Here is a 19,266-nt window from a genome sequence, read left to right on the forward strand (position 1 = left end):
AACAACAAGTGATGTATGAAATTATTTTCACATTTCAACCTGCTTTTTTCCCCCTAAACACGTCGTCAGGTCCTTCAAATCGACATTTTTTCCTCCTATTTGTCTCTCTTCCATCATCTTCATCATCTTCATCGCCGCCGTCTCCAAAAATCGTCGCTAACGTCGCGCATTTCTATCGCCGAGTGATGCGTTTCAGTCACATGACAAGCACTTCCCCGTTTGAAAATGTCAGCCTCTCCCAGTGATTGATATCGTGAGAACGGCTTTTGCGCGGGTGCGTTTTTTTTATTTTTTTTTTAAAGCAATTCTTTACCCTGCAGGCGAATAAGTGCAAAAGTCGCGAGCTGACATCTCTCTTTCCGACAACTTGCCGTATTTTGTGTAAAAATTCCCTCCGCGCTTTGATATTTAAGCGGGTTTTTTCTTTTTATTTTACCCGCGTAGGGTTGGCCGCCGCCCACACACCTGTCGTCGTGTGGCGTCTTTTACTTTTTGACATTTGCGAGACGGGGAAAGTCGGCGCTGTAATGTCGAGAGACGGTTTGTGTTCTGGAAGTAGATAAACGAGTGGCTCGCCGCGGGGGGGACGCAGATAAGCGACGCCCCCATGTTCAAGGGCGCCCATGGTAGACGTCTATCCAGAAGATTTAGTGGGTAATCTTACAACGAGGAAAAAAGACCAATGTCGTTTTCGGTGCAAAACTTTTTTTGTTTTGCTATCGACACTAAAGAAAAACATTCAAAGTTATCGCATTGCTAACTCGTTTTAGCTAGCTACTGGACTGTTGTTGCTGGAAATTAGCCTGAGCGGTGCTAGCTTGTTTTGTATGTGATTAATTTTAGCTAACTACTTGAGAATCGGGGCTGGAAAGTGTTATTAGCTCGAGCTATGCTAGCTTGTTTTGTACGTGATTCATTAAACAAAACAAAACAAAAATAGGGCACACAAAGAGTTAGCTTTTAAGCTAGCTTACTTTTGTTGCAGTTTTACCTTTTTTGGGATTTTGCTTTGTTATTAACACAAAAAAATAATTGTAAGCTATCACATTGCTACTTATGTGACAAGCAATTTATTGCTAACTAGCAATAGCTAACTACTTGACAATCGTCGCTGAAAAGTGTCATCAGGCTGAGCTATGCTAGCTTGTTCTGTATGTGATTCATTTAACAAAATTTTAAAAAAACAACAACACAACAAGGATACACAAAGAGTTAGCTTGAAAGCTACCTTCACTTTTTGTTGCAGTTTTACCTTTTCATGCAGTTTTAATTGCCCAATTTCAACGAAAATGGACAAAAAGTGAAGGTAGCTTTCAAGCTAACTGTTTGTGTGCCCTTAATTAATGAATCAGATTCAGAACAAGCTAGCATAGCTCAGGCTACTGACACTTTTCAGCGACAATTGTCAAGTAGTTAGCTAAAATTAGTTAGCAATAAGTTGCTCGTCACATAAATAGGAATGCAATAAATAATTGCAGAGCGAAAGTGTTTTTGTGGATTTAAATTTAATATAAATCCACATACACAAAAATACCCAGTTCAGAGTTGACAATATTGAAATTGAACACAGGTAAAATTTAAATAATATCGTAGAATTCGCACAAATCAGAATTTCGCCCTCTAGTGGCCACACAGCGCCTAAAATATGACGTTTTTGACTGTCTTTCGCTGCAAATGATTAAAATGGCTAGTTTATATTGCTAATATATTTTGTTCCTGCTTCAGGACATGTCATGTCCACCATTTTGAAGAAGCTAACATTTTTTTTGCAGAAATGGCCGACAATTGGTCCAATTTCCCCAAAAGCATCAAATAACCTCCCATTCCGCCTGCTTTGAAGCCAAGTATCAACATATAAATTCATCCAAAAGCCAAAGACAAGAACATGGCCTTACAGCGCCCGACCAATGTTTATTTCCAGCCCAGCAAAAACATCCATTTGGAAAAATCCCCCACGCGCCCATTTGCTAACTTCGAATTTACATAATTTAGACAGAGCTGGCTGGCTGGCTCGGTCGCTCGCTCGCTCGCCACCAGGCCGGCTGCCGCCGCAAAGTCACGGCGACAGCCGGCGTGGCCAGCTGCTCGTCCCAAAACAAACGGCGGCGTCTTTTTATTCCGCCTAATGCAAAAAGACAACAAACGTTGGAGGGTGGGGGGTTTGAGCCCTCCCGTTTCCGCCGCCGAGCCACTTTTTCCGTGACGACGTGTCACAGCAAACATGGCCGCCGCACGATGCGCTGTCATCGCACTTACACTTGAAATCATCTCTCTATCTGATTCGTTTCAACGGATCCGGGTCGCTTTTTCGCTAAGGGCAATGTGGGCCAACCACCGGGCTCACATTCCCATGTTCGACATTTTTTACAGCGGGATCTCTACTTACACATTTTTTACAGCGGTTTCTTTACTTAGACATTTTTTTACAGCGGTTCATTTACTTACACATTTTTTACAGTGTTACGAAACCTTTTCACTTACCAATGACTTCATATATACCACGGGTGTCAAAGTGGCGACCCGCGGGCCAAATTTGGCCCGCCAAATCATTTTGTGCGGCCCGAAAACGTAAATCATGAGTGCAGATTTTTTGTTTTAGGATTGAATTAAAATGAAATGTATAGATGTAAATTAAATTTCCTGATTTTTCTCCTTTTAAATCAATAATGGTCATTTTTTTTAATCCTTTTTTTTGGTGTTTTTAGTTCAAAAATCATTTTGTAAAATCTAAAAATATAAATAAAAAGAGCTAAAATAAATATTGTTCTAGATCTATAAAAACGGAATATTCAGGACTTTTAATCCCCTTTTTAAATCAATAATTGCACATTTTATCCATTTGTTTTTAGGTTTGTTTCCAGATTTCCTCCCACATTCCCAAAACCTGCATGCTAGGATAATAGTTAGCTAAATATGAAAGTGATTGGCTTGTTTTGATTGGCTGACCACCCTTTTGTTCCTGAAGTCGGCTAGGATAGGCTCCAGCACCCCTTGCAACCCCTGTAAGGATAAGTGGTTCAGAAAACGAATAACCATCGATCATACACAAAAGTGGGATACTAAAGAGTTGATTTAGTCCGTCTTTTTTGAGTACAGTGGCACAAAATGAGAGAATTTACATATAAAGTACTTTACAGTCCATTTACAAAAAAAATCCAAGTTGTGGAAGTAATTCCTTTTATAAGTGGAGTATTCAGTGTATATTATCACTATTAGCACTCATTTTAACCTCGGGCAGATCGTTTTTTTCTTTTTCCTGAGCCATATTCCATTTTTAATATGTTGAAGTACATTGAAATGATGATGAATTCACGTGGCCGAACGAACTCGTCTTATGACTGATTTTATTTTTTTATTTAGCTTCCTGGCGGCCAGAAGCTTTTCCACGCGGGGCTTAATGGAGGACAACCATCGCTGGCAGATAAATGGAATGAAATGTGAGATGTTGTCTGGAAGGAAGGAAAGATGGAAAAAAGGAAGCTTGAAAATGGCTTTCCGCTCACCTGACTTCTTGCCTACACCCTTCCTTTAATGGAGGGAAAAACCATACATACTCAACAAACTGAGCCCGTTTTGTTGGAGAGAAGTACCAGCAAAAGTTTGACGACCTATCATCGCTTACAGGTGAGGAAAAGCTGGATGATGGAAAATTTTGTCAAAATTCAAAGGGTTTTCATACAAGTTTTGGGCTTCTTTCTATTGTTTTGTCTTAATAATGTATTTTTTTATTTTGTTTATATTTTCATAATTCATATATTTGAAATTTGATTCACATTTCTATTTATTTTATTCCTTTTTAAATTTTATTTTGTATTTAATTTCTTAATTTATAGATTTAAAATTTCAATTCCAATTTCTATTTATTTTTTAAATTTATATTTTCAAGTTTGTATTTATTAGATTTTTTATTTATTTTTCTGAATTTATATCTTTTAAATATTATTCCTATTTCTATTTATTTCATGTTTTATTCATTTTCTTAATTTATATTTTCAAAATTTTATTCATATCTAATTCATTTATTTGTTCCATTATTAATTTATATATTTTTTCTATTTATTTTACATGATATTTTCTCCAGGATTTCTTCTATATTTTCTAATTCTAATACTTTTGTCATTAGAGAAATTGTAAAAACTCAAAAGTTATGATATAGTATACATTTGCTCCAGCACCCCCGCGGCCCTGACAAGGATAAACTATGTCAAAAAAATTTGGCTTGGCTTATGACCATCTCCTCTAAATTCACAACAGAAGCATGATTGGACGCTGACGGCTTTAAACCTGGCTCAGCTTCGAAATCCGGGTTCGAACCCTGGAGTTAGCGTAACATAATCCAAATTTCAAGCCCTGCCTGGAAATGTGAATTGACCGTCCTACGGTACTTTCCAGAAGTCCAACCCGATTAGCGTAGCGGCCGTAATTAGCCGGGTACGCGCCGACCAATCCCGAGCCGTCACCCGAGCGTCGGTCGATGCGAAAGTCCGCCCGCTACCTCTCAGACGCCGCCGCCGCCATTGATTTAGTGTATCTGGCCAGCTCCACCTGCTCGCCTGTCAACATGAAAGCATTCTGCTTGTGTCCCAGACAAGCCCCGCCCCTCCCCGTCCATGGCATCCCATCCGTCCTCCCTCGAGAAAAGCCGTCACGTCTGGATTTTTCCTTTTTTAAATTTGAAGCCATTTAGTGATTACAGTGATTTTTTTAAAGTGACATTTTTGGAAGTTGTTGAGGGATTGTTGGCGAGAGCGTTCGGCCATTTTTGTCCTCGGCGGGGTCACGGCTAACGGCTAATTATCCCAGTTGAGGCCGGTGGACGCTTAATTGCGGGGCAATTAATTGGGGCGCCACCACCCGTGTGGGAGCAAAACTGAGAAGTCCAGATATACTTTTATTCATATTTTTTTACCTGGTTGTCGTTAAGTGTTTGAAATTTGGATTAAAAAAAAACATGTTTTTACTTCCAAAAAGTGGGGTTAAATATTTTCCAAATTTATTTAGAATTTATCCACTCTAAAAAGTAAACGTAGAATAAATATTATATATTTTTATTATTAACAAAAATAAACTAAATATTTAGAATTCAAGGATTTGGGAGAAATGTCTATTTAGTGATTTTAGCAATCAATATTTTTTCTAAACACAACTCTATTGTCCATTTTCATTTCATCATAGAACAGAGAGACCTTTTACTTTGGTGGGCCACTCAAAGTGATGTGACAGACCATTTCTGGCCCCCGCCCCACATTTTGGACACCCTTGTTGTACAGCAACCAAGGCAAAACTCGGCAACAAGAAGTTCAAGCTCCACTTCCTGGTGAGTTGAGATTTTATTCATTTTATTTTGCTTATAAAAAATAAACAAAGGCACGATACTGTAGAACATGGTGTCAAAGTGGAGGCCCGGGGGCCAAATCTGGCCCACTGCATCATTTTGTGCGGCCCTAGAAAGTCAATGATGAGTTCCAACTTTGTGTTTTAGGATCAAATTCAAATATTATATATATTATATTTACTTATATATTTTATTTTAGATTTTGCCCCTTTTAAATCAATAATTGTCATTTTTTTATCATTTTTTCTCTGTTTTTAGTTCAAAAATCATTTTGTAAAATCTAAAAATATATTTAAAAAAATGCTAAAATACACATTCTTTTAGATTTATAAAAATTATAATATTCCGGGCTTTTAATTGAATTATTTTAATCCAATTATTTAAAAAAAATCTAAATATTCTGTCTAAAATGGCCCACTTCAAATCAAGTTGACGTTTAAACGGCCCGCCAACCAACCTTAGTTTACAAACAATCGACGACGCCCCTTTTTTTCCCCTTTTAGCGTTTCCCTTCCCGACGACCAATCCGATAAGACAATTCCGGGGGGTTCCGCTTGTTTTACTTCCAGCGGCGGCGCTCGGAAAACAAGCCGTCGCGGGAAGAAAGGACGCAACGGCGGGGGGGCGCCGCACAAAATCAATGTCATCGAACGCGCCGCCACGGCGAGCGTCGATGGCGCCGTCTGTCGTCGAAAAGGGAAGACGTGCGTGCCCGTGTCCCGCTTAAAAGACATTTACTCAAATCCGTCCCAAGTTTCAAAGCTTGGGTAAAAGTCTGGGGCTTCCATCTGGCTCGTTAGGACGCTAACGACCGGCGCATAGATTTTTGACGTTTGCGTGTTTCCCGCCGTTAGCTTCCGCGGCGCGCTAATGGAGGCGCCGTCTCTCCCGCGTGCTGATCAATAGAAATGTCGGGACGTTTTTTTTTTTTTCCGTCGGGAGATCTTTTGATGACGGGATTATTTCGGGGGTTGCCTTCAAAGGACCGACTGAAACGTCGGATATCGCGACGTTGATCAATCGCGCACGTTTGTCAATCATTAGAAACATTTTGAAGTGGGTTTTTATGTTGAAAATACAATTTCTTGGAATGATAGTTTACGTGAAAATGGACCCGATTTATTCTGATGAATAATTTTGGCTTTATTGGAAAATTTGGATAAAAATTGCGGATTTGGATGCTAAATATATCCGCTTAGCAGTCGCTTAAATGAGGCTAAATTAGATTTAGCGTGTTTTTCTGATTGTAAATTGCGTCATCTGTTTGGATAAGTTTTTCAGATGATAAAAACCTAAAAAAAAATACTCATTAAAAGCGGTCCAGGGGTTAAAAAGTAGAAAAAAACACAAATTGCAGGCCTAACCAAGCTAGGAAAAAAAGTGCGACTTATAGTCCAGCAAATACGGTCATTACACTTATCTTAAATGAGGCTAAATAAATTCTTCTGTGGTTGTATGATTAAAAATTGCATCTGATTTAAGTCGCAATACCCAAACAATCCAAAATGACTGATGATTTGATTCAAAATTAAGAATTAAAATAAGTTAAAACAGTAACATGTATAATAACGGGCTAAATAACTTGTTAGCATAGCAGTTTTTTAGCTAGCGATCAACATCACAATTTTGTCGGCGGTCAGAAAGGGGAAAAATAAATAAATAAATAATTGTCTGTATTGGTTGTGGGCCAAACTAGGGAAAAAAGTGCGACTTATAGTCCGGAAAATACGGTCATTTCGCTGTGCAAGGCCTTTATTGTAATTTTAGGTATGACAAGTTTTTGCTAAAATATCAATGGCAGTCAATGTGAGTCGTATTTTAGGGTTCTAAAATATTCCAACTTGGATTCAAGGACGCCCGACTTTTAAATAAAAAAAAAATGGAGGACTAATCTTAATAATTTGCGAGCGTCAAAGACGTGAAATGCGGCTCGAAAAAGATGCGCCGGCGCTTTGTCGCTTGTTCTTGGAATGCGGTTCCTAATATGAAGAAAAGCCATTGCTCTTGTTGCCGTGGCAACCTTAAGCAAATGGAGTGCTGAAAGGGGGCGGGGCCAGGACACCAAACGCTAATCATTGAGTCCATTAAAGTACATTAAATGGAAATTGCTTCACTACTGAAGAACGCTCAAATACATTCATTAACGTTAAAATGTCATTTAAACAAAAATACTGCATATTGAAAATTATATTGCGAAAAATTTATAGGCTGGAAATGAGAAAAAATGTCAGAAAAAAAGTCAGAAAATAATTGATAAATAATGTCAAATTTACCTTAAAATATCGCTGTCGGAAAATGAGAATTTTCGTTTATTTTACATTTTAAATATTTTTAAAAATATTTTATTGTACCCAAATATAACAATCAACTAAATATTTATAATGAAAATTATTTGTAAAATATATATATATGTTACATATAAAACCTATTTATTTAGAGTGGATCAAAACAAGCATGAATATAAATAGAGATTAGCAGCCTGTTAGCGTCGTTAGCATGCCTGCCTCGCAGTCCCGGGGTCGAGGGTTCGAACCCAGGTGTGCGTCCTCACTCCTTGGAGTTTACCTATACTCCCTGAGATAGCGTGGCTTTTCTCCGGGTGCTCGGGTTTCCTCCCACATCTCAAAAACATGCACGCTAGGCTAATTTAGCACTTAGCATCGACAATCCGTGTCGCGTATCCGGCGGCAAGGGGGACCTTTTGCCCGCCGCCGCTAAATTATTCATGGTGAGCGCGCCGCAGACATATTTGGCGTCTGGCCCGGTCGGGGCCGCGAGGGTTGCCATCGTCGTCGTGACATTGACGCCGAGGACGTCCGTCCGTCCGTCCGTCCGTCCGTCCGGCGTCCCTTTCTCTTTTTTAATGAAAGTTGTTCATCATGGCGTGGCTAGCAACAGGTTGACACCGCTTGGTTTCCCTCGGGGGGTGGACTTGTCAGCTCTCATTTTCCGTCCTGACATTTCACTTTGACGGAGGGAGAGGCGGCAGGCGGCGTCCCGGACCGCGGGGGGTTCCAGGGGGCGGAGCTTGTTTTTAATAAAGCGGGGAGAAATGATAGGGACATGGTGGCTCCAAACTTTTTTTTCTAGGAAGACTTAAAGGGTGGCAAAACCAGAATCGGGTAAAAAAAAAATATTTATAGGGTTGCAGGGGGTGCTGGAGCATATCTAAGTAGCACTTTGAATGCTAAGTTAGCCTAGCATGCATGTTTTTGGAGTGTGGGAGAACCCGGATAAAACCAACGCAAAGCCATGCAATCTCCACAGAGAAAGGTCCGGGCTTGGGATCGAACCCTCGACCTTAGAACTGCGAGGCTGATATAATAAACACTAGTCCACCTAGCCAGCAAAAAAATATATATGTGTGTTTGCATACACGTATATATTTTTTTGCTGGCTACGTGGACTAGTGTTTATTATGTCAGCTTCGCAGTTCTAAGGTCGAGGGTTCGATCTCGATATCTTGGTTAGTATGCTTGTCAATTAGTTGTGGTTTGCTAATCATTTGGTTGATGAGTTAATGACTTTGTGATGTCACTAAGTCAATCAATCCGTTACACTTTGACGCTAAACGTGTGGCTCGATGGATTAATTAGTCAACTTGTCCAAGCGTGCTCTCTTAAGCAATGAATCGATCGATATATTAGACTGCTACGTCAGCGACCAATCATGTCAGTATTCCAGTCACCAATGTTTCTGTTTTCATTGGAACGGCAGATCTATCCATGTGCAAGTCCGTCTAGGATTTCTGCCTCATTAGTATCTGACCCGTGGCGCCGACTAATTCCGGATGTGGGAGGAAACTAGAGAACCCGGGGAAAACCCACGTGAAAATGCAAACTCTGTACAGTGAGGACCCACCGGGTTTGAACCCAAGGCCCCACGTGCTAACCATTCGTTGGTAGTCCGAGAACTACACATTTAATCCGCTTTCATGGGGCTACTTATCAAAATAACGTCAAATTAAAAGCCTTAATTGTCATTATACAACAGCTGCGTATAACTAAATTAGTGTTGCGAGTGTCAAAAAGTGCGTTTTTCAATAAAAATATAAATAAGTCCTTTAAAAAGTCATATCCAGCCAGGAAAATAATTCTAAATCACTGAGTGCGTTCAAAAACTCCATTACAGTAATCCCTCGTATATCGCAGTTTCACTACATCACTGATTTTTTTCTATCTTTTTGGGTAAATTCTTAAAAATATGAATATCTACACTTAAAATCACAAGCAGAAGCCACTACCCTTTCCTCTGCTTACTACAAAAACATATTTTTTTAAGTAAGGGTGACCCTACTTTGCATTTTTTTTGCCTAGTCTACATTACTCGCGATAATCGAGGGATTACTGTATCTTCAAAACCACGGCGTGCCCGAACCGCTAACGCTCATTTATCCGATCACTCCCCGCACTTCCATCTTGTCGTCTTATTCCCACCCATCCACAAAAGCCCCCCCCCTCATCGCCGCTGCCAATGTGACAAATGCGTGAAGACCCAGTGGGCTGGAATGCGTCGAGGCGGGCGGGCGGGGGCGCAAATCTTCCCACGAAACACAAAAAACGACGGCGAATGCATCGCAACGTGGCGCGGCGCCGTGGGCGACGTCGACTCAGCGGCGCCTAATGCCAGCCTTTGGCACACGGGTGTTAAATAGATTGTGAAAATGCTCTTTTCACCACCAAGACGGAGCTTTTCACTTTTCAGTCATCCCGCCTCCGGGAGAGGGGGCGGGGCTACCCACGGTGGGCCACGCCCACAACTCTTACAAGTCCCATCGTTTTGGGGATTTGTTGTGTTTTTTTCGACATGTGGTGGCGCTATAAGCCATTTTTGAGGCATTTTTTTTGTGTGTATGGCGCCCGTAGGTGGATGCGCTCGATATTGGCCCAATCGTCTTTTGCCTTTCATGCGGGGAGATTGGAGATTTAGTTGTGGAGGGGGTTCGGGGAAGCTTTTATTGGTACCCACGCGAGGATTAGAGCCACGGGACATGTGTGCGCCTGCTGATAATTCATAGCGCGTGATAAGCGTTTATTTTGCGTTTACATTTGGATGGCGCCGAGGGCGGAAAAAAAAGAGCGTGTTTTCAACGACACCCTTTGCTCTTTTGCTTTGAAATGGTGACGCTGGCCGGCCCTCCCGGATCGAGCGCATGGCATTTTTAGTTTCATATTTTGGTGTTAGGGTCATGATGTGGTTTTTGAAGGAATTTTAGTATAGTGGTGTGGAAAATTTGGCGGATTTTTTTTATCCGATGCACGGCTCGCAATTCTGAGTTCGAGGGTTCGATTCCCGTGGGTGGGTTTTGGCTAGGCTAGCTTTCACTTTTGGACTAAAAAAAGGTCATGGTGTGGTTGTTGAAGGAATTTTAGTATATGGGTATAGAAAATTTGAAGGACATTTTTCATTGGGGCACGGCTCGCAGTTCTGAGTTCGAGAGTTCGATTCCCCAAGGTTGGTTTTGTCTAGGCTAGCTGGGAGAAGTTAAATATGCTAAATTTGGGATTGGGAACGTTTTGGACATAAACAAATCCTATCTTGATCCATGGTCGGCCATTTTGGATATCATGAGGGCGGAGCTTGTTTATATTTTGTATTTTGTACTCGTTACTTTGATTTTTATTCCCAAAATGCAACTTTTTCATTTTTTTTTTTTTGCAGGTGGAAATGCGACTTATAAATTTTTTAGCAGGTGACGCTCATATTTTAATAATTATGGCACTTAAAAAAAACGACATAAGCTACATTTCTAGACTCAGTATCCCACAATGCACTGCTTGCTAAAAATAAACTATAGAACTCCATGGTTAGCTCGTAAAGAATTAGCCGCCAATTTATTCCCCGCATCCATTCATCACGCCGCAAAACAATTCATTTATTTCTCTAAAATATCTTTGCCACCCCCCGAAAAATAACCACACGAAGAGAACACCACGGTTATTTTCACCCAACGTGGACTTGATGTTATTTGTTCCGCCGCGGGGGGGAAAAACCCGCGTGGATGGCCCCGCCCCCTTCTCCCGATTCGTCCATCAACTCGGCGTCTCTGGCGTTAATTATAAATAGAGCGTGAATAAATGAACAGGTGCGCCGGCAAATTAAAGTCGTGATTGCGATATCGCCGACGCCCGAGAGGGAGCTGCAAATTGGAGCCGAGAGCGGTCGCCTCCTCGGCTTTGTGACAGTTTGTCACGCCGAAACCGGCACCCCGTCGATGGTGACAACTGGCAACGATTGGTCGGGTCGGCTGCCACAGAATCGTGGTTAATTTAAAGCCTGTAACCTTCATTTAATACGTTTAATCTAACATGAAGTTGGAACAAAAGACCCAAGATGGCGGCGCGTGCGGGTACAGTGGCTCAATACTTTCCAGTTTACCAATTTTGTCATAGGCAGTTTCTGGGTATGATGACAATTAGGCTTTTGTTGACTCAATGATGATGACAAAGCCTATGTCCCAATATTATTATTATGAAAAATAAAATAAGGTCACCAACCTATGGCTCGGGGGCTGTATCTGGCCCGACATATTATGTTGGATGGTCCATTGAATTAAATAATCCACATTTCGAGCCAAAATAAAATGAAAATTGTTCTCCTTAAAGGTAATATTTAGTTTTAGTTTCAAATATTGACATCTTTAATGGCACAATTTATTCTAATTTCACTTTGTTTTGATTTTAATTAATTTTAAAAAACTAAGAAAAATTCTAAAAGACATCTAACATTTTTCCCTTATTTTTAAATATATTACAATCATATAATTGAATTGTATAAATGTAAAAATAATTTCTTTGCTTGCTTTTTAAATAAAAACACAATTAAATTTGAAATAAATACCTTTTCCATTTTTGATCACTCAAATAAAAATGTAAATTTCATTAATCCACAATTATAATAACTATCAATGTATTCATTAAATAAAAAAATACAAATTTTAATAAAAATGACCCACCTGGGTTCAAACCCTCGATCTCTTAACTGCGAGCCGGGTGTGCGCACCACTTTAACACCGCACTAACTATACATTTCTTAATTATTGTGCAAAAATAGTGGAATGGAGCATTTAAAACCAAATTTGCGATGCCGACCTCTCACCTGAAGTCGCACTTTGTCAGTATAACTGCTTGAAAACCTCTTGAAATCCCAAATGGCGTTTAAAAGCATTTTGGGAAATTGCGGCGTCGAGCTACCCTGGAATTTGGTGGAAAAGCGGGTGCGTGTGCGTATGCGTGTTCACTTATGGCCGCTGCATCCATTTGCACCCACATGCAAAGAAAGGTGCAAAAAAGTGAACAAGTGTGAGATTATTATTAGTCCCTGGAGCTGGCTCATGTTTTTAAAAAAAAAATCAAAAAATCATAATAATAATCATCATTTTTCAAAGCAGCTGTCTACCGGAAGATTTCTTTTCAACAGCCGTGGCAAAAACAAATTGCGTGAGCGTCACCGACGGTTCCGCGTCAATCCCGCTCGGCGACTCTAGTTTTAACGAGTCTCTGCAAAATGTGGAAGGAAACCGGAAAAAGCTCCTTTCAAAGCTCTCAGCGTCAAAAAGAAGGGAAAAAAATAGTCCTTCAAATGCGTTATGCTCACTTACGTCCAAAACTAGTGGTTATTTTCTGTCAAATTTAAAAGGAAATTCACGTTAATGTTGCGTGTGTGTGTATAGATATATGTAAGTGCCATATTTTCCAAACTATAAGTCGCACTGGAGTATAAGTCGCATTTTATGGGGAGCCATTTTTTTTATATCAGAAACAAGAACAAACATACTTTAAAGTAAAAATAGTTAAATTATTTATAACAGGCAAAATAGAAATGTTTTTATTTTGTAGTATTTTAATGAGTACACTTTAAAAAGTTACTAGCTAAAACACTAGAAAAAAATTACTACAACGAAAAATGAGACGTCATCAATAGCGCCATCTTTTAGCTCGTCCCAAGAAGGAGTCAAGCCACGCCCACTCTGTTTGAATTACAAAGGCAGACGCTGATAATTTGAGAAACGTTGTTTTTTTAAATTTCATAGTATTTCATTGAGCACACTATAAAAAGTTCCTAGCTAAAATTAATCAACTAAAAATGCAACATAATCAAGATCACGACTTGAAACTACACCCAAGGAACAAGCCACGCCCACTTCATTTGAATTGGTGCCACTCATTTGAACAACTTTTTGTTTTTTTCATAGTTTTTAATTGAGCACACTATAAAAAGTTCCTCGCTAAAATTCTTCAACTAAAAATGAAGCCTAATCAATAGGACAAAGACCTCAAGCCCCGCCCCCTCCATTTAAGCATCTCTCTCTCCGTCGCTAACTCCACCCCACTCGCTCTCGCTCAGGTGCGTCGGAAAGTCGAGCGCCAAATGGCCCGAGGCGTGTCGGGAGCCTTAAGTGGACACGGGCGGAAACAAATGGAAGCGGGAGGCACGTCGTCGAGGGTGGGGAGGGGGGGGGGGGGGGGGGGGGGCACTTCAAGATGGCGTGGAAGCGGGCCATCCGCCCGGCTGTAAGATAATGCGCATACTAATCCACGGTGGGGATGTTAAGTGCACTCATTTCACACTCCATTTGACTGGACGGCGCCCGAGGAAGAACGCCGTGACTCAGGCCAACCAAGCGAATTCGTCTTTTCCCTTCCCCGCCGTGGTGAAAGCCCCCCCCTGCACCCTCCCCCCCTGTTCATAACCTGGAAACCTATAATAGTTAGACAATATTTCAACATTAATGAAATGTCAGACGCATAATATCAGGCGGAGGAAATTCCGAGTCGACCATGGCCGCCACTTTGCTTGGCGTGTGTGGCAATTTCTACCTGTGGCTTTCTTCAAACTTCAATTATTGCTTATGATTTATGCTTTTTAAAGGCACAGATGGTGGTATTTCTAATGTTTGGAGTTAATTGACTGGGGATTGAACTCACGTTCTCGGGACTGCGAGGCGGAGGGCAAACCACTCTTCCACTGTGCCGTCATTTTTTTTCCATTTGTCCAAAATAGATGACATTTTTTTCAAGTTAAATTGTATCATTTTTCGTGGTATGATTCAAAATGGCCGATCCAGTGGTATAGTGTACAGCACGCCCGCCTCGCAGTTCTGGGGTCGTGGGTTTGATCCCGGTGGGTCCTCACTTTGTGATTAAATGAACTGGATTAAAATCCCTGAATATTCCGTTGTTTATAGATCTAAAACAATGTTTATCTTAGCTTTTTTAAAACATTTTTACAAACATTTTTTGAACCAAAAACACTGAAAACGGTTAAAAAATGACAATGATTGATTTAAAAGTGGGAAAATCAGGAAATTTGATATACATCTCAACTCTTCATTTGAATTTGATCCTAAAACAGAAAGTCTCCACTCATGATTGACTTTCCCGGACCGCACAAATTGATTACGGCGGACCACATTTGGCCCCCGGGCCTCCACTTTGACACCAGTAACCTATATCCTGACTCTAAAAGGCATTGAAGCTATTTTTTCCTCTGACCCAGCACTTGGAACAACCCTAATTTCCATTTTCTTCCCTTTAATGTGAAAAGCTCGGCGTGTACAAGCCTATGCGCGCACGCCATTATGTTCTATTATTAATATTGTCATATCGCAGCTACTGTAGCGTATGAGCGTGCGAAATAACATTGCGATAAGAGTGTGGGATTTATTTTGGTAGGTGATGATGAATGGCGCCGTTGAGGGACGCCAAAAAACACCAGAAACGACCCACCGACTGTTTATCCGCCGCCGTCCATGTGTTTGATTCACCTTTTTTTTTTTAATTTTTCCTTTTTTTCCGCAGTGAAATTGTTTGGGAAAGCTCCCCGCTGAGCAGATGGTGTCTGGCGGCGGAAAAGGGAAAGGCGCACATTTTTAGACACAAACGCTCGCTCGCTATTCTCAAATCTGGCGAGAATTTGACCGCGGAAACGGTTGAGGTAATCCCAAGAAAGCGCTCGTGCAAAATTTAGCGGGTGGCTTTTGTTTGGGAGGGAAAAATCTGGCCAAGGCGTCACACTCCAGGTTTTTCTAGTCGACATTTTTGGTGGCTATTTAGTGGGAAATCCAGAAAAGATACTTTAAAATAGTGGAATCCTGCCAATGTGTAGATTCGCCTAGGTGGAAAGATGCTATCTGGGTTAGCATCAATGCTAGGTGATTGACAGTCAGTACGGAGATGCTAATGCGATTCTAGCATTGAGATGGCGAGATGTTTTTCTATATTTTTAAAGCCTAGCATGGGTTTTTAATTCATTTTTTCATTTGAATACCGTTTTTAACAGGGGTGCTAGTGCCTATACTAGCTAACTACAGGGTATTTTGAATTGGAGGACCGCTAATTTCAGGGCAAATGTCAACAAACAACCAATTACTCATAGCTAGGGGCAATTTAGCATAGCATTAGCCTAGCATACATGTTTTAGGGATGTGGAAGGAAACTGGAGTACCCTGAAAAAGGCATGTAGCCCTAGGGAGAACACGCAAACTCCACAGAGTGAGGACCCACCTGGTATCGAACCCACGACCCCAGAAATGCAAGACAGATGCCAAAATTTAGCATACAATTAGCCTAGCATGCATGTTCTGGGGATGTTGAAGGAAACCAGAGTGCTTTAAGAAAACCAACACAAGCCAAGCTTGGTACAACAGACAGTAAGGACCCACCTGGGTTCAAACCCAGAACCCCAGAACTGCGAGACCCAAATGCCAACCACTCTTCCACCGAACCAACAAAAAATTTCATTTCAGTGTTAAATTCCCTCCCATTACCGCCTTTCCTGACTGACTGGGTCTACAGGAATAGACGCCATTTTCCCAGTTCAAACAAATGTGACGTCTAGTGGCTGTAAAGTCATTGGAATTCCGAGCAGATGAGCGAGTGAGCCAGCAAGCCAGCCAGTGGACGGGAGACATTACACGCTCAATGCACCGTCAACAACACAGCGCCTTTAATATGGCCTCGGCCTCTGGGCCACGTGCCCCCCGCGGCCCTTTTCGGCGGGGGCCCAAGATTAGCTTTGCGCCGCGCGCTAGTCTCACAGCTTCACTTGGACGATGGACGGAGGAGACAGGAGGGAAGCAAGGTGCTAGCAAATATGCCATTGTCTGCAATCCCACTCAAGAGGCGGCGGCGGCGGCGTAATTAGCCCCAGGCTCTGACCAGGCAAAAAAAAAATACACAACTTTTTAAAAAGAGAAGAAAAAAATGGACTCTGAGAGAGACGCTTGACGTCTGGGGTAATTTGCCTTGGTCCCGCCGAGCCATATCCCGCCTCCTTTTTTTTTTCTCCCTTCTCCACGTCTTATCTTCCGCTCCAAATGCAACGTCGGCGGGGGAGACGCTAGCTAGCTCATGCTTAAAGAAGAAAAAAAAACGAGCATTTTGTGTGGGGGGAAATGGAGTCCGTGTGCGTGGCGTGGCGGTTACAGAAATGGAGCCCACTTTGGTTCTTCCTTTCAATTGGCTCGATTTGGTGGGTGGAAATAGCTAGGGATACAACCATCATGATATTTTTCACTTTTTTAGCCAAGGCAGTCCGTTGATTAAGTGGATAGCAAGTCGGCCTCGCAGTTCTAGGATCGAGGGTTCGATTCCAGATGGGTCCTCTATGTGTGGAATTTGTATTTTCATGGGGGTTTTCTCCCAAAGTACCAAAAAATATGCATGCTAGGCTAGTTGTATGCTAAAATTCGGGGTCTGTCTCGCATTTCTGGGGTCGAGGGTTCGATTCCAGATGGGTTCTGTCTGAGTGGAATTTGCATGTTCACATGGGTTTTCTCTGGGTACTCCGGTTTCCTCCCAAAGTACCAAAAAAATGTATGCTAGGCTAATTGTATGCTAGAATTTGGCATCCGCCTCGCATTTCTGGGGTCGTGGGTTCGATCCCAGGTGGGTCCTCTGTGTGTCAGTTCAAAAGTCTAAAAGTATTGGGTCATATCTACCAAAGAGATTAATTATATGTGCACCTTCATCATCATTATTGTTCATTATTACAGTCCCAAACAGATTCGACGTCTATTGACGTCATTGGCAGCAGCTTTTTATTAGAATTAGGCCAGCATTTATGTTTTTTTTAATTATTTTACCAGCAACCATCTGAGGGAATTTATAGTGATATTAGCATGTGCAATTTGAACCGAATTTATGGTTGATTAATTTTAATCTTTCCAGATTTTATAGGATTTTCTCGAGCTGTCTTTTAATTAACAATTTAATCATTTTTGTGACCACCAATGCTCATCATTCATCATTTTCCCCGTGAAAAACGGATCGGACGTCTATCGCCGTCCATCGACTTCAAATGCCGCTTATTAAAGTTTAAAAGAAGAAAAAGAGCACATTTTTTGGGACGCATTCCAACTAGTTTCACGTCCAATTTGTCACAAAGATAAAGATCCATTCCCACTAAAAAAACTGCATGTGAAGCGCACCAGTTGCTACCTCAAAACCAGCGTCTCCGTCCATCCGACCACTTTCCGTCCATTCCTGCGGGTTCCACACCACGGGCAAACCCGTACGTCGACAAAAAAACCCGCACGACCGAACGCCACGACGCATTTATTCAAATTCCCAAACAAAAACACACGAAAAAATCAACACCTAGTGGTGAAATTGGGAAATCGACGCACGTTTGCAGCGCTTACCCGCGTTTGGACGGTCTTCTTCCTTTTCACCCGCAAAGTGACCCGCACGCGGCAGTCCTCAGTGGGTTTGTGTGCGGGTAAAATCCATGAGAAAATCCTTAATGAGCGAAATGGTATGGAAAAGTCTGCAACTTGGGGAGGGGTTGTTTTTTTTCCCTTTTTTCTTCTTTTTTTCTTCCCCTCCGGGTTATTTTCCGTCCTCCGTGGTGGACGTTCCCACGCGGGATTGATGCTTCTTATCCGCGCGGGTAGCGAGGAAGACGAAGGTGTCGATGGCAGAGCAGCGCGCGTTCGGGGGTGACGGTGTCGGCTCCGTATTCGCGAGGGGGGGATTTTTTTTCTCTTTTTTTTGACGTGAATTAAAGGGAGAGCGGAATTGTTGCATCCATCCCGGAGACGCGTCTCGGTGCTCGATCACCCCGCGCCGCGGGACTCGAGTGTGTGTTGGCGAGCGGCGGATACTGCGCGTGAGAGGGGGGGGGGGGCGGTGTGCGGCGTAAAGCGTGACGAAGATATCAAGTCCAATCGGTGGGAGGAAAAAGTCGGGAGTTTTGCGGGAGCGCCAAAAATGAGAATATTTGACGCTTTTTTTAAGGCCGTTGTAAATTCTTTTTTTCTTTTTTTTAGGTATGGAGAATTGTAAAGAGAAGTGTCCAAATGGTGATTTTCCCATGATGCAACAGTGCAATATTCAGCAATATGTGGATTTGCGATAAGGTAAGAATATAACATTAAGATACTGGTGTCAAAGTGGCGGCCTGGGGGCCAGATTTGGCCCGGTGCATTTAATTAATTTAGTTCATTTAATCCATAAAAAATAAATTTAAATATTATATCTAAAATGGTTGACGTTAAAACGGCCCGCAAACCAACCCTAGTCTGAGTTGATGTCCAATCTGTTTGAGCGTGCAGGTTGGCAGCGATTGAATAGTTGTGTGTTTACTTTATAAATTTTACATGAGTTAATTCATCACTTTGCGGCTTTACGCCAGCGTTATTTTCAGCGGTTGGACTTTTACTGGATTTTTGCCGTCGTCATTTTCTTCTTTATTGATTTTATTTTTTAGAATTTACAAGCAGCCATTTTTTTGACTTGTGCAATTTTTACGGCACGTCACCGCTCGGCGGATTTTGCGGATTTACGCCCGCCTTATTTTCACCTGTTCAACTCTTACAGGATTTACTGTAGAGTTATTTAATTAAATTTTACACAAGTCTTTTATTTTTTTAACCCATGCAATTTTAGCAACATTTTAGTTTGTTATTTCACGCTTTGCATCTTTCCCGG

The 19,266-nt window shown here is 41.6% G+C and overlaps 1 protein-coding gene across 1 annotated transcript in view; it reads right to left on the reverse strand.

Moving 5' to 3' along the window:
• Positions 1-18,452, reverse strand: part of grm4 (glutamate receptor, metabotropic 4) — a 98,153-nt gene extending 79,701 nt beyond the window's left edge. Inside the window, exon 1 of the mRNA XM_077727069.1 lies at positions 17,979-18,452. The gene's annotated coding sequence lies outside the window, so the exon portion shown is untranslated. The remainder of the gene's footprint in view (positions 1-17,978) is intronic.
• Between the last annotated feature and the right edge of the window lie 814 nt (positions 18,453-19,266).

This window comes from Stigmatopora nigra, chromosome 10 (assembly GCF_051989575.1).
Source record: "Stigmatopora nigra isolate UIUO_SnigA chromosome 10, RoL_Snig_1.1, whole genome shotgun sequence".
Lineage (NCBI taxonomy): Eukaryota > Metazoa > Chordata > Actinopteri > Syngnathiformes > Syngnathidae > Stigmatopora > Stigmatopora nigra.